This window comes from Pholis gunnellus (genome assembly GCF_910591455.1).
Source record: "Pholis gunnellus genome assembly, chromosome: 19".
Lineage (NCBI taxonomy): Eukaryota > Metazoa > Chordata > Actinopteri > Perciformes > Pholidae > Pholis > Pholis gunnellus.
This window is the reverse complement of record NC_136546.1, coordinates 841894-856322: the sequence shown is the minus strand read 5'-3', so window position 1 is coordinate 856322 and position 14429 is coordinate 841894.

The following is a 14429-nucleotide window of genomic DNA, read 5'->3' as shown; positions in this document are numbered from 1 at the left end:
TTTGCCGTGTTGGAGTGCTCACCACCTTCATCATTTAGCCCCTATCCCTTCTTTGAAGTTCGACCTCAAAGAGCGACTTCAAAGCTTCATCTCGTACAAGAGATCATGTTGCTTCTTATGTGAGGAAAATATCAATAGGATTCTGCCTCCGCTATTATGATTTAATGGCTGTGTTATTGAATGACTGGAGTTGAAGAATTTATAATTAGTTTTGCTGGGGAAAATCATTACCATTTGATTAGCTCAACCCAGTGTTTCACTGCACTACATACTTTGCATATTAATTAGATGTATTTGTGTTCTTGAAATGTTGGTGTTGTTGTGTGTATGGGTGTGGGCATTGATATGTCGGAGTCAGCCAACAGTTGTTATTGGAGGTGTGTGTGTGTGAGTGGTTTTGTGTGAGCATTTTTATACTTGAGCAAAAGTGTGTGTTCGTGCGCATATAACTTGTGTGTTTATGTGTGCATGCAGTATAATATACAAGCAAATAAAGCTTAAATATGTTTTGCATAGATTGGATTTCAGAGTGCTGAGAGCTTTTTACAGCAAATTGATTCTAAGTGCACTAGACCACCGTTAGAGCCTGTGAAGTGTATGCAAATGTAGTCTTGCAAAGTAAAAAGTTCAGTACATACCCCTCCGCAGCCATAAAATCGTTCACACACACACACACACACAGCTTGAAACTCAGAAACTCCTGGCCAGTAACAAGCAGCCCAATGTGCAAAATGTCAGCATTGTGAAAATCAAGTTGTTACAACATGCCTGAAGTGGATAGTTTTAGTGAGAAAGTAACATAGAGGATCGCTAAAAAAACAAAACTGAGACAGGAACAGTTACATTGCTGTATCTGCACACCTGCTGCAGCTTGCAGGACTGTCGTTACTCCAGGTGTGTCCTGTCTCCAGGTGGTCAGCAGTACGGGACCATTGCGTTGTGAATTTACATCTACGAGAGGGACAGAATGAAAAAAGACTGCACACAAGTCTGCACCCTCAGTTTGTGGCTGTTGACAAGGTATCATCTCTGGGTACAAGAGGTGAAGACACAGGAGATCACTGAGTGCAGTTTCTTCTCTGTTCAGTCTATCCCATCATGCTGGGTCGCTAACGCTAGCTAGCCAGCTGTCTGCAGATAGCAGGTCAATAGGAAACACATACAGCAGGAGCAGATACATTAGCGTGATTATTGAAGAAGATGTCTGTGCTCTACCTAGATCTGGTACTGTCAATAGTATGTGATACATTTATATATCTGCATAACAATGGCAGTCTTGCAGGTTCTGCAGGACTTCTATTCTTCCTGCCTAACAGCCCTGCACATAAAGTCCTGACGAATATAAAGCTTGTCTTTTAGTTACAATTAGATTACAATTTTGAATCTTTTAGGATTGTCTTGTTCATATAACAAGCTTTATTCTCGAGTATGAATTGCAACATCATTTGGGTGTTGGGTACTGTTCATCAGTGGATGTGAAAATCCAGTCGGCACTAGCATTCACATGTAGTAAAGGGAGGAAGAAGTCAAACAGAATTCTTAATACAGGCCGCTAACCCTGAGGACTGCCGGTGATACAACCACATGTAATGTGAATGGCTTTGGTTGTATAGAGAATAAAACGCTGAAAGATTAGCTATGAATCTGCTCTCTAACCATGTAAAACCATGTGGCTGTGTGTGTGTGTGTGTGTGTGTGTGTGTGTATGTGTGTGCTGTGGTGTGCCAGCCTTATACTGCAACTCATCATTACTCCCATTCTGGGACAGAAGCTCGCCTGTCAGTTTGGCAGGGATGTCAAGACTGCAGGATGGTATAGGCAGCCTCCATAGCATAGCATACATTCACTCACAATGCTAAATGGCTGCTGCAATGCAAACCAGCTCAGACATGTAGTTGAGGAAAAGGAGTGGTCTTACATATTTGGATAATGTAAGGAAGATAGAAAAACAGCTATTCAATATTGCTTTAATTTCACTCCTTAATAGATGGTGACTTAAAAACGAAACTTTTGTATGTTGGAAGTTTGTGAATCACACCCTGGCTCTGGATGCAAATGTCATGGCTGATGAATTCTGGGATTGACATGTGCTCAATTCCCATCCACACCGTCTCTCCTGTTGTATGAGGCTGAACCACCATGCTGCGAGAGCTGTCACTTCCCTGACTGTCTCTCACTGCCTGCAGAGATTTAAAACAAGCGGACAGGCAGATGGATGTCACTGCTAGCATCCCAGTGAGCGCTCCAGTAGACCAGTTAGTAATAATAAATTGCTGTGTGGTGATCATACGCTGTTAGATGCTAATTAATCTCAGATGGGATCCAAAAGATCAAAGTCGGAAAACTGTCCTTATCCACGCAACTGAGCCTTTATTGTTTACAATATATGGTATACAAGGAAGTGGCATCATATAAATGTAGAATATCAGCATATGGAGTGGCTGACATGTTTGTCATCTCATTTATCTCACATTTAACAAAACATATACAGTATAACTTCCAATATAGCAGATAATCGTTGCATTAAAGGCAGGGTTGAACATTTTTTGATATCATTATCAACGAATCAAATATTCTGACAAAAAATAATGTTTTTGTGGCTGTCACATCTTATTAAGACCTTATTAAGCCTATCCAATCATTTAATTTGGCCTGAATGAAAGGATGGGATGGGCTAACGTTACCTACCTGTTTACTAGGGGTGTAGCAATACACGTATTCGTATTGAACCGTTCGGTGCGAGGCTTACGGTTCGGTACGCATTACGAACCGAACAATACGTTTGAATAACACTTTTGCATTTGGAAAATGCAGAAGCTTAAATTGTGGCAAATATAATGTTCTCTCGGTGGAGCCACATGGCTCAACATGGCAACCCACCCGACGTAACAGACAACGTGCTGTCTGACACGTCCACCACAGAAGAACAACATTCTACTCTGGTGAGCCACGTTTGTTCTGGGAGGCACGCAGTGAAATTAGCTTAGCAGGAAAACCAACAGCAGCACATATGCTACAAGCTCTCCCCACAGCGTTTATGTAGCTGCCACAGCGATTGTTATATTTATAGCCGTGGATATGAGACCCTATACTGGAAAGGAAAACCCAGGCTGTACGCAGAGATGGGCAAAAATACATCAAAATGTATTTTGATACAAAATACCCCCAAATAAATGTATTACAACAAAATACTGGTGCCAGAAAATGTAACAAAATACATGTATTTTGTATTTAAAATATAGGAAATGCTTTTTTCTGGATTTTCCATTTTCTCACAATGTGGAATAGCAGAGCATTCAGGTTTGGGCTATAATGTACACAAAGCTCTGGTGAACCCCACAAAAAGGAACAACAGTCACAGAATGTCAGTGTAACTAAGCAAAGCTATTAAAACACAACAACTTGATTGATTATGTATATATATGTTTTTATTAATGGGACTTAACAGCCCATAAACTTTGGCTTTGTATCAACAAGAAAATATTCATCACATATGACATACAAGCTCCCAATCTCCCTCTTCCTATAGCTAGCTACTCGACTGATAAGTTAACTTGCTAAACACTGGCTATGCACTAGCCTAGAGTATGCTAGCGTCATTAGCATGTTAGCATCGATCAGCATGTTAGCATCGATCGCTAGCTTGATATTATAACCATCACCATGTATATACAATAGGCTATGTAGCCAGACCCAGAAATAAATTATACATCAAGCTAGTTGACATCTGTCACACTCAGATACAATATTTAACTTGACAGACAATCCGTTGAACTTGAAGATCTGAAGACTGAACTCGTGAACTGTTTTTTGATTCGTGGAGAAAGTATTTTGAGTATTTTAAATACAAAATGACTCCACTCTAAAGTATTTTGTTACAAATTACGTTAGATTTTTAATCGGCCCTATCAAATACAAATTACAAAATACTCAAAAGTAATTGAAATACGTATTTCAAATACAAGTAATAGAAATACTGCCCATCTCTGGCTGTACGGACATGCTTAATGCTATTGAGCCCTGTGACTCCTTCACGAGCCCATTTCGCCAGACCATAATTCCTGCTTTGTAAAAGAAAACAAAAGCCCAAACAGAGAATGAAATGTCTGAAGCTCCCACTGTTGCTCTGACAACAGACGGCCGGACGTCACGGACTACACAAAGCTAGCTGACTGTAACGACACATTACCTCACTACTGAATGGAGATGAAGAGCCATGTTCTTCAGACACACCCCCCGAGAGTCTCACCAGCGAGGATTTGGCATTTCTGCTTTTTTGCTGTATTGAAAACGTACCGAACCGAGGCACCACTGTATTGAACCGAACCGAGAATTTTGTGAACTGTTACACCCCTACTGTTTACCTGTGCACACTCTGCCCTCATTCCTCGTCACTGGAGTCTTCCACAAGCTGCTAGCTTGACAGTTGTGAGTACTAAAAACAGCCATGTTGATTAAGTCATTATGATCATTTTGGGGGAGTGGCTTTGGAGGGAGGCCTGAAGGGACGAGCTGTCAGAGTTGACTTCTTGGCGACAGCTAGTGCTGCTAGCGACTTTCATTGGAAAAGAGGTTGCAACACTGGCCTGGGTTTTTAGGTTGGATCATTTTTAAAATGTAGTGCTCTCTTGCTAGATTCTAAAGATGACCAATCCTACCTATACGGCCTGAGAAAATTAGCCTATTGTTTATCTTGCTACTAACTGACAGCTTTCCCCCCAACTCTTTACTTATGAGACAGCGTACAATTTAAAGTACAAAATGCCAAGGAGTAATCACGGCACATCTTCCAGCAGAATGCAACTGAATCAGGTGTGGAAAAAACAAAAATATAGTGTCAAAACAGCAGTGGTGGGCCGTCAGGGCCAGCAAAGCCTTCTCTGCTGGCCTAAACAGAATCACAAAGTTGTAGCTATTTTATAATTTAATAATTGTTCATAAATACACTACAAGTATTCTAAATATTTTTCCCATTAGCTCATCGCACAGCAACTGTCTCCTCTGTTGCCCTGCTTCCAACGCTGCTTCCAGCGCAGCTTGTTTTAAGTAGAACTTTTATCCAATCAGATTTCACCCCAATGCTGTCTCTCGGTAAGAAGAGAGGCCCGAGATCAGCAGGAATCCATTTGAAGTTTAGGTAAATGGGGACGATATTGTTGATTCATAGTCTTCAACCAATCAGATTTTTAGTTTGACATGTTGGACGTATTCTTTGATGTGCTCAAAGCTTCTGGGTGGCCCAGCCGAGTACATCAGCATTAACGTGCGCCATGATTCATCACAGTTGTGAAGCTGAAGCTAGCTAGCAGAACTTAGTAGTAGTAGTAAGAGTTCAAGTTGAAAGATATGTAAGAAGTTATGACATTGACATGACATTTTTAGCGTTTTGCTTTTTTTTTTACCTAGCTTTGTTTTTTTTAAACTCAATGGCTGAAGAAGGACAAACAGATTTCTCAAGAAGGAAATTTTAAGAAAAACTGGACATCAGCCCTGACCCAGCCAGGAAAAGGATTTGTGCAACACTTTCAGTCCAGCAACTACGAACGGTATTTCTGGCTAACAGCATTGGAGAAGCGTTGCGTTTTATGGCTGGGAATGCGTTTTATTTGCGACTGAGCACATGGTGTTCGGAGCGACGCTGGATTTGCTAACCAAGGCAGCAACAAGACACTATAGCACGGCCGGACACTTACAAGCTACGGTGCTTTTGAAAACTTTTTTCAAAAGTTCGCAAAAGGACCTCTGGCTGGAACTGAACCACACCGATGTACTGTACAACCGCATCATTGAACTCTTTGTTAACACAGAAAGAACATTTTTTGAAAAGGCTTTTGTTTTCTTTTACAAAGCAAGAATGATGGTCTGGAGAAATGGGGATTGTGTGGCAATTGCTTTAGCCCTGTTTGAATCAGTAGGGAACAGCTACCTAAACGCTGTGGGGAGAGTTTGTAGCGTGTGTGCTGCTGTTGTTTTCCTGTTAAGCTAGTTTAGCGTAGCGTGCCTCCCAGAACACACGAGCCTCACCAGAGTACAATGTTTTTCTTCCGTGGTGGGCGTGTCAGACAGCACGTTGCCCGTTACGTCGGGTGGGTTGCCATGTTGAGTGCATTGGCTCCCCAGAGAGAACATCATATTTCCCACAATTTAAGCTTCTACATTTTCCAAATGCACTAGTATTATTCAAACATATTGTTCGGTTCGTAATGCGTACCGAACCGTGAGCTTCGTACCGAACGGTTTAATACAAATATATGTATTGTTACACCCCTATTAACCTGTAGCTGTGGCGTCATAATGAAATGAGGTTATTAGAAGGTGGCTCAACTGTAGTAGGACAGCACTGAAGGCCCAGGTATAAAACACACGGCCCGCCACTGCAAAAAACAGTGATCTGTTTGGATTAATAAAGGCTGTAAATGAACCACAGTCCCTATCTTTTCCTCTTGGAATATGATTATTTTGTGTTCAAATAATAAAAATGATAAGGCAATACATTACATAAAAATACTGCTGAACACAATACATAACTGACTTTGAGTGGCTTTACATGAGAGAAAACATGGCTGATTGTCATCTGTGAGGGTGTGCTGTTGTGCTTTTGCCAGATCTTAAATGACTAAAGAACAACATTTTTGCTAAATCTGTTCTGGTCTCGTTATGTATGGTAACTGCATGTGTTCACTATCATTAAGATGTGCTTGAGGGTGCCAGGAATTATACATTAGCATTAGATTGGAATTAGATTGGCACAAATTCACACCTACCGAACCACATATGTAAGATCTCCCCTCCCGTGCCTGTGTATGTTCAGTTTTGTATGTTGGCGTCACAACTCTGCTACGTTTTTTAGCTTGGCATGTCAGCAGTTCTTGGAGGTTCTTCAGTGTCTGCTCTTGAGGTCAGAAAAATACCTCTGTAGTTTCAGCTGATAGGTGGCCTACATTAGAGATAGGGGAGATGGAAAAGAGATATTGAGTTTGGGTGAATTGTACTCATTTTGTTTGCTCTCAGGCATATTTTCTTTGCTCAATCCCTGCAGCTAGCTCTCAACTGATAGGTCAGTGAGGCCCCTCCTCAACCCCTGAGAATAAGACTTTACCAATAAAAAGAGAAAGATCCCCTAAGGTATGGGTCGAGAGGTCGTGGTGTTGGTGTGGCATTACATTCACTGAAATGTCTATATCACCTCCATAAAGTTGAGCAGCGAGGACACTTTCTGTCAAACCATCCCCTGTAACCGTTTGGAAGCAATTCCGAAAGACAATATGGCCTTTGATAGAGATAGATATTGCCAGAGGGCAAATACTCAATGTGGATGCCATAGTAATAGACAATCTCTCCTCTTCCTATTTGCAGTCTGCAGTGCAACGACCTCCATATTATATTACTTAAAAATAACAGTTCAATAATAACAACATTTTCTTGCATGTGCAGAACAACAGTAGAAGAGGAGTTTTCAGAATGACACCAAGGGTGTGTTCGTAAATCTAATCTGACGCTCAACACTAAAATGAGAGCAAAGAAACAGAACATTCTATTTCTATATGAATTAACCAACTGGTAAGTTAAAATGGGTGAAAGAAAATCTTCTTGTGCAAGAGCTTGACACCAATGAGGATGACAATAATTATGATTAGACATGAGACTGCAACAATATGACTATGGAAATAAGCAAAAACAAAACATTGGCTTTAGCTAATGTTAGAAGTTAGTGTAAATTTGACCGAGTTAGCTTAGCTCAATGTTTTATTAAATATTATGGCAAACAAGTAACTTTTACACATTACTGAACTTGGCTGAACATGCTCTGAAAAATCGAATGGTACATTCTCTGGATTTACGAACCGTGCAGTTTGTGCCAGAGTGCACTCCGACGAGTTGCACATTACGAAAAATCTCAGGTTAAACAAACAAAACAGGTCAAATCAATGGTAAAATCCAAAGTAACAAAGCAAGAAACATGAAAGTTGAAAATAAAAAAGTAAGTTCAAGACTAATTATATATGCATAAACTAATTTAATATTACCAGAAAACAGAAGTATTACATTTATTTCTCAACAAGAAAAAATCCAGGACGCTTCGCCCCTTTTGGTTCCTGTGGTTAAGAGCAGTGGTACAGTAGAACATGTCTGCAAACATTTTGCAACCATGCAGTAAAACATGGTTTTAGGCTCAAAAGCATTAGTCATTGACAAGATGGATTCAAATTGGATTCAAATCAAAGTTCACTTATTCAATGAGGCAGACTGTTAGGCAACTGGTAACCAATCGCAAGTCAGTTTAGAGATTTACAACAATATGGTCTATCTGCAGTATTTTGGATTGCAGCTGGTGCAATCAATCACCTAGATAATGATAAATAACATCCTATAATGTTCATTCACTTATCCAGAAAGAGATAAAGGGACAGAAGACAAAATGTAGAGCTCTTTCTCAACTCGGACAATTCAAAGAATTATCGAGACTGAGGACAATGGTGCTATTATTTATTCATTTGGTCCACTGGGGAATTTTAGCCAAACACAAAGTGGGTACTTTATTGAGCCACTATAGCCTATATACTCTGCAGTAGATAGCTAGATCTGCTGCATAACTGCACATAGAGTAAGAAAACAATGTAAATAAATAATAAGGCTTAAATTCATACGTACAGGACCCCATGGGTAATGTCTGCTTGGCGTTTCTATACTTATGACTACTTCAAACAATTCACTGCAAAATGAGAAGCTATTACCGTGTCCCTGAAACTCACTCAGTTTTCAAGCAATTCATTATAAAATAGACAGGTCTACACTGCCAAAAGCTACATCTACATTTGGGACCTGCTGTTCGTGAAAAGTCCTTGGTAAGTCTAAGGAGAGCAGTTTTGTGCTGTCAAGTGCTCACAGAAAGTTTGGGATTTCACAACAATCATTCATTTCACTTGTAAACCATATATCAAATCCTTTACCTTGAATAAAATAACAGCTGGAAGACAGGCTTTTATTTAGCAGGAGATGAGTGAGCAAGACTCACTGGAGTGTTTTCAAGTGGCAGGGCTTTTGTTCTTCAAAGGAAGAGTACCATCAAGAGCAGTCAAAAGGGCAATTAAAATGATCAAAACTCTCCTTAGTATTGACCAGAAGCACGTGAGTAGTGTTGGAAGTGCTTGTCAAGAATGCCTCTGAGAATTTGCAAGAGGAGGCAGTTAAGTATGTAGCAGAGAGGTTGGGAAAGAGCCAGGAGTTCAGTCCACAACAATGGCTTCACGCAGTTGGAAAAGAATTTGGTTGTAACGCTGATATATCTAACATCTGTAAAAGCAAACTGCGGACGACAAGCTCGACTCAGTCTGCAGAGCCCTGAAGCCCATAAAGGTTATTGCTGCATAAAGGGTTATCAGAATCAGAATCAGAATCAGAACCGTTTATTGCCATGGTATGTTGAACATACAAGGAATTTGACATGAAGGAAGGTGCTTAACATTTAACAATCAACAACAACAACAACAATCAGTGCAAGTAGAAACAAAATAATATTAATATTGGGATATAAAATAAAGTAAGATATAAAATAAAGTGAAACATAGAATAAGGATGAAATATAAAATAAAGTGAAATATAAAATAAAGTGCACAAACGAACCGATAACAGGACTATAAACAACGAACAGATAACAGGACTATAAACAAGTAGGATGTGTAGTGTAAAAGTGTCGAGTGAAATACGGATCGAAGGGATGCAGGGGAGTGACCGGTAGGAATTTCTCCTGGGATGACAGAGTCAGTGGGGGTCCCGAGCTCTGTTAATGAGCCCGACTGTGGATGGGAAGAAGCTGTTCATGTGTCGGGAGGTCTTGGTCCTGATGGACCTCAGCCTCCTGCCAGATGGGAGTGGCACAAACAGTTTTTGTCCAGGGTGAGAGGGGTCGGCTACAATTATTGCCTATTATTCAAAATTTATTAAATATTGAACGTGTCAAATGTCTTCGATGTCCAATGTTTTTGGGTCCCCAGCAATACATCCGCCAAGTGTGAAGTAGATCAGACGAGTGGTTGTTGAGATATATGAAGGACAGACAGACAGACAGAGATTTCTTGCCTTATAGTTAGAAGTTCACAACCAGATTTATGTTTTAAAAGGGATTTCAAATAGGATCTGTAAAGAAGTGCTACACCTTATATAGATATCTTTGTTTAACATAATTGAGTTTACTCTAAATGCTTAGGACATACAGTATATGCACAAACACACACATACATCTTGATGTGTCAACATGACAGTTGCATTAAAGGTGTGTGCTATTATGTTCAAGGAGCAACCAAAACTAATCAGAACTGTTGACTGCAAGATGTTGTTATTAGCTCGTATCAGGTTTTAACACTCAGGTAATGTTTGAGTTGTAGAAGATGTTTTTGTCTTTTTTTACCGTTTTGCCACTCAGAAAAGCTAAACATTTTTTATTTTGTATTTTATTTCTTTCAATTAAAGTATACATTCTTTTTTTCCCCCAGAATCTGAGGTGATGTCTTAAAATTCCTTGTTAAAAACATACAGATGTTCAATTTACATTCATATCAAAACACACATTTGAGAAAGAGAGTGAAAATAAGAGAATGTTTTTAGTTTTTGCTTAATAATTGACTTCATTAATTGTGTGTTAAAGTTTAGAGTTATTGCACAAAAAAACTAAAAGTAAAGAATCATAAGAATCAATGCACAGAGATTCACAAACATTTGATTATAAGCTGTGTCCTGTAAGATCTATTCAGTCCTTTCGACATCATCTCTAAATATGTTTCTGTGACTAAAACTGTTTTGTTTATATATTTAAAGTCAATATACTTAGAAATCCTTATCAGCAAGGAAACTGAAATCAAGGCAGTCCTCTCTCATAAATCCCCCATGTTCTTATCGTTTTATGCAATGCCCGTGCCATTTACATCAGTGTGAGAGCAGCTGAATGGTGGTTGTTTACTTCATTGTCATTTGTGTCTATTGTATCTAAAAGGACCACCTGCTAGCTGGAGTAGCGGTGGACAACCTTTCAGGGTGCGTCCTATAATTGCCACTGGGGGACTGGTAAATAACAGCATGCTATTTCACAGGCTCAAAGCCCCGCCAACGTAATAAGTCACATTGTTGTTTCCTCTTTTCATTAGAGAATGTCAGAGGTAATTTAGGACATTTTGGTGAGAGAGTGAGGAGGTGAACATGTGAGTGGGGAGGATAGGAAGGGTGATTGCTGACATGATGGGAAGGGGGGGACTATTTAGCTCTGTTGCTATGGCGTTGCATGGTGTGGGGTGGGGGCTGCTCTGACACTGAGAACACAAGTACTACAAAACATCATGCTAACACTCATACTAACCACCTCACACACTTACACACTTTCATATAAACGTATCAAACTGTATTTGTCTCAGGCAGCTGATGCCACTATAATGTATCCCTGATGACATGAACCAAAAAGAAATTTACACTCATCAATGACGTGTGTGCAGTATTTATGTAATGATTATTATTGAAGTGTGTGTACATGGAGCCTAAAGGTAGCAATATACTTGAGACAAAATGAAACTGCTGTCAAATATTACGCTAACAGCTAATGTTTGTATGCGCACTGTCGCTTGAGGAATGTTTAGTTAATGACTGTAGGAGAGAGATATTAAACGTGCTTAAGCACCAGGTGGGCCCTCTGTAGCTTCACAGTCATAAGAAAGCCCACCCAGAAAAGTTGATTTAAGTAAATAGTGAATACTCAAATTTTAAAATAATGTTACTATATTAGGGCAACATTGATGTCTTTTACAAACCTGTCAACATGTTGCCATGTATGGGACATCAAATGTGCCATGTGTGTTTTTTAGATGTGTTATGACTGCGAGTCATAATGTGTGATTTTGTATGCTGTGTGCCTCCCTGCCTGAGGGTGGGGCTGTGTCGTGTGACAGTTTCTGTGTAACCTGTAGGTGGCCGGTGATTGGACAGGGGACTCATGAGGCGGGACATAAGAAGACACCTGTGGAGGCCGCCCGTCTCTCTCTCTCTTCTCTCCGACTCCCAACCGGACCGCGCTGCGTCGGATTCAGATCGGGGCGACCGCCCTAGTGCATTTAATAAACAGTCCATGTAGTGGTAGGGGTGAGCCGCTCTTTTGTTTACTCTGTTTTCTCCTGTTTTGGGTAGGGAGTTAGGGAAGCTGCCTGTCTTTTCTTTTGTTCAGGTTGGGTAGGTTAGATAGTTGATTAATGAAGCTTGTTTTGTTTATTATTTTTGGGCCAGGCTCACCCTGACGTATATCGCCATCACTGGCGTCACTAATAAATAACATGGACTGAACATTGGAATAACTGGTCGTTATTGGGAGTGGGAGAGAGAGGGGAAGACCTAATACTGTGTTGCGTCCAGGCTCCCCTAGACCGGGCGTAACAGATGACTAATGAAGAGATAGACAAAGAAATAGATTTTTTACATACATTTGTCACTTCTCTCTGTGTACATGCCAGGCAAATAAATAATGCAGAAAACTCATGTAGGTTTCATCTGCACACTTGTTATGCTGTAATGTACACATTCTAGGAGTACACCCCAGAGTACTAAGTAACCAAAATCATAATATAACAACATATTACTCTGTTTCCCTGTGGTTTATCACTGCATGCACAGCAGTGCCATTACTAGGCAATGGACAAATCTAGAAACAGAGAGGAAGAAATTACCTGTAAATTGGTTTCATTATGTATAAAAAGTAGTGCTGGGCAAGTTAACGCGTTATTATCGCATTAATTAATTAATGCCAACAATTATTTGAACGCAGTTTTTTTTTAAATTATCAAGCGGACATTTTTAACAGAACCAGGCAGCAAGCGGTGTACAGCTGTTTGTGTGGCTTCTCATCCTGCTTCCTTCACCTACATTCCCCTGGGTCCTAAGTCCCTCTAAGTACAGCTTCTTATCACCCTCTATGTACCAATGTACATTTATAACAAATACCACACATATTACGGTAATCAGCGTTGCATATGTGTCTGATCAAAATACCATAAAAAGCAAAAAATAAATGATTAATTTAAATTATTAGTTTTTAAAGTGTTTTTGTTTTGAATATGTATAAGAAGCATATCATTTAGTTATCGCTACTGAGAATTTAACAAACATAACATTTTTTTTTAAAAACATGATGTAGATAGGGTAGCAGTTTTCAAGGTGTATATTTCAAATTGCATCTCTTACACACATGACAATAAAGTTGTGAACACCGGCTGAATGTCTATTATCAGAATCATTATAACTGTATTTTAACTGCTACTGTGTAAAGGGAATACTGCTGTTAAAAAGAACCTTATTTGTTTGAAGTGTTTGCAAACCAAATGTTATTGCACTTCTGTTCATATAGCAGTACTTTTAAAATAAAGGTGCGTAATACACTACTTTTGAATTCATTATTGAATTTTGCGCATAACAATGCGATTAATCGCAGAAAAATCTTGCGATTAAAAATTTTAATCGTTGCCCAGCACTAATAAAAAGAATAACAGAACTGCTTGAGAATACATTACAGGTTGATCTCAAGGAGCAAAAATAGAAGGTCCTGATAGGAGTATTTTAAGCAAGCAATGTAATATGTCTTCTTAATGTGTTTGCATGAAACCAAATCTAAATCTGCTTTCATTTTAGATCTTTTCTTTCAATTGACACAATTTTGTTAAAAAGAAAGCCCCTCATGGAGGTAAATGTGACCTTGTCCTTCACAGAGTTAATACCAGCGAAATAATTATCAAATGTTACTTTTGAAATGAGAAAGGTTGTTTGAACCTGTGACTTTTATGTTTGTTGCAGGGTTTAGAGACAATTACACAGTACATTTGAGATGAACATGGTAGTGTAGTGTTAAGATTGGGTAACAAAATGCAGCATAAACTCTGAAACACCTAAAACATTTGTTTGGACTATAGATAATACTGCTAATTTGAATTTAACCAAAGATGGGATATGTGTATGTGGGATGCATTATCGATTAGCATTAGCATTAACATTAGCATGAGCATTTTGCTTGCTTTTTACCAGAAAGCCCTTGCTGGCAGAAAATTCCTTAGGTAGCAAACCTACTTGGTAATGTATAGGAAAATATCATGATCTGAGTAAAAATAGACCCTCTCTAGCAGAAAGCCTTGAAAGATAACTTCTCCCACAGATTGTCTGCTGATGTCATTCTGGATAATAATTAACCATGTGCATTACTGGGTGCTTGTTTTGGGGCTGTTGACAAATGGGTCCGATTGGACATTTTTCGGACTATTGGGTTTTGGAATGATGGGCCCTTGGTACAATGGCATGGCCATAGATATAAAATAGTAGATGTAACATTGTGTCATAACTAATGGGATTAAGGTCTGCCATTTTACCTGGATATCGTTTACAATTGCCACTAAAGGCTAGCAGTTATC